Raw genomic sequence first — 2,500 nt, 5'->3', positions numbered from 1 at the left:
TTGTAAGTAAGTAAATTATCATGGCGTTTATCGTGCGCTTACCCAGGCCTTACGGCCTGGGCATAAATAGAACGATTGCATCCACCACGGCTTCGTAACTCGCGCGGCCGGCCCTGGCCCGCTCTTCGCGGGCACTCGCGCCTGCGGCGCTCGGGCGCAAAGAGCAGGTCCAAGGTCCGCTGGCCTTCGCGCCGCTTGCAATGTCGTGGACAATAACTGCAACATCTATTTTTGGGGAGAATAGGGTTGTTAGTTATGAACAATGTATAAATCTGAAAGCCATTGGCATGCGGTCAGAAATAAGATCACTTCTGACTCACGAAATTTGACCATCGTGCCATGCACAGTCTCGCACATAAAACCCATAGGACATAAACTACAAGATGACCTGTATGATTTTATGAACTAGGGGAACCAACCCAACCTAAAATTGCAACATTCTTTCTTTTTAAAAACAAGATGGCGAAAGCACTATTCTCTATATTGCATCTTAGGCATTAACTTGACCTAGGACAATATATTGAAGTCTTCACTCCCTAACCTAACCCTCCAATATCATTGCATACAGTGAAAACACCTAATATATACATGATTGAAAACCAAATGGTTTGGCTGACAACCCCACTAAATTAACATCTTGAAAACACAGATTATACCTCAGCAATAAAGTAGTAAAGTTAGTCAAACTAGTGAAAATAGCAGATCTACAAGCACATAATGTTGCGTGCGACGAGACATTGTAAACGCTTCTAAATTGGTTATTTTGGCTAAAAGGTATGGTATAGGGTATAATGCAATTATTTTAGGTAATGATGGCTCTAGTGGTTAAATATATGAAAAACACAAATTGACATGCATCAAAAATATACTAACGGTTGAGCTGACCGTATGCCCACATGGCATACAACACCTTGACCTTGGAATTGTCACCTCCCACCTGTTGCGGACCACCCACACACACACACACACACACACACACACACGCACGCACGCGCGCGCGCGCACGCGCACGTGCACAACCCCCTCAAACCCCACACACTCCTGTCAATCACAGTTGAGCTGACCGTAACAGCTGTCAAATGCTATTATTAGATCCTATTTTTAGAAATTCTAATTATAGAATCTATGCCTATTAGGCATAGATTCTATTATTAGATCCTATTTTTAGAAATTCTATTTTTAGAAAAAAACTATGCCTATTATACTACTGGCCTAGTCAGCAACTAACTGAAGGAACCCAGTCTGTGTGTGTGTGTGTGTGTGTGTGTGTGTGTGTGTGTGTGTGTGTGTGTGTGTGTGTGTGTGTGTGTGTGTGTGTGTGTGTGTGTGTGTGTGCGTGCGCGCGCGCGCGTGCGTGCGTGCGTGTGTGTGTGCGCGCGCACACCAGATATAGCAGCCAGAAGAAAGGCTTCATATACTTTTTATAAGCTTATTTTCAAATTATCATTCTTAGTGTCAAAGAGTCCTTGAGCAAGACTCTAAACCCCTGATATCATTTGGACTACAATTCCAGTGGTTTTGGGGTATTTGTACTTGTTAGGGACCGAGTTGGTCGGAAGGAGAGACACAGGAAAACCTGGTGTTTTATTTGCTTTTTTATTGTCCTTGTTTGTTTCAAATACATCTTTAAAAGAAAAACAAAAGGTTGGCCCAAAGCAAAAGAGATTAAAATAACTAAACAAAAATACTGAACTGAACAACACAACCGATCTAACCAGAATGACTCATGGAGGGAACATATATAGGGGCCTGTCAACACTGTAAACCAATAAGTTCCATTCATTTTGGAGCTGTACCCTCTTATCTGAGTCCACAGAAGTTCTTTTGCTCACCACTAGGGAGGTGTACCCTCAAGCCCTTGCAGCTGCCGTCATGTAAATCAGTGAGTCAACAGGGCTTGAGCCAACAGGGAGGACATTCTGACATTGTGTATGAAGTTAGCTACAGTAGCTTCTCCTAGCCAGTCAGCCTACACAGTCGGCTCCTCCAGTTAGCCAGCCTGGCTAGTTGGCCAAGAGAGACATCACAGCCATCTGCAGTCCTGTTACTTCCACAAGCTTGGAGGTGCGACCCACAGACTCTTGAACTCTGATATTGTGAGTACTCACCTTTTTATATTTGGCTCAGTTAGAGTGAAGTGGCTACACAAATATAGCCCACAAAGTTTTTCACCCCCAAAATGACTTTTTTTTTCTATTGATTAGTCACGCCATGGAGACTAGAGTTCAATAATATTTTTAGTTTTTTGTTGCATTCCTAAGACAAACATGTGATAACAATTACCCCCATTCGTTCCGGAAACGGGTCCCCATCCGGAATCAATGGGGGTAAATTTACTCGAATCAAATGTTTGTCTTAGGAATGTGACAAAAACCAAAACAAATATTATTGAACTCTACTCTCCATGGCGTGACTAATCAATAGAAAAAAAGTCATTTTGGGGGTGAACTACTCCTTTAAAGGTATATTTTAGTTAATAAAAAGTTGGTTTATTTGGACA

The 2,500-nt window shown here is 42.3% G+C and overlaps 1 protein-coding gene across 2 annotated transcripts in view; it reads left to right on the top strand.

Annotated features, from left to right (window-relative positions):
* The first annotated feature begins 1,897 nt into the window (after positions 1 to 1,897).
* LOC308284460 (NACHT, LRR and PYD domains-containing protein 3-like) overlaps positions 1,898 to 2,500 on the top strand; it is an 18,526-nt gene continuing 17,923 nt past the window's right edge. For both annotated transcript variants that reach the window (XM_080725076.1, XM_080725075.1), the window contains exon 1: positions 1,898 to 2,096. The gene's annotated coding sequence lies outside the window, so the exon portion shown is untranslated. The remainder of the gene's footprint in view (positions 2,097 to 2,500) is intronic.

Source organism: Nannobrachium achirus (assembly GCF_963921795.1).
Source record: "Nannobrachium achirus genome assembly, chromosome: 4".
NCBI lineage: Eukaryota > Metazoa > Chordata > Actinopteri > Myctophiformes > Myctophidae > Nannobrachium > Nannobrachium achirus.
The sequence above is the reverse complement of the archived record's forward strand: the minus strand, read 5'-3'. Positions and strand labels throughout refer to the sequence as shown.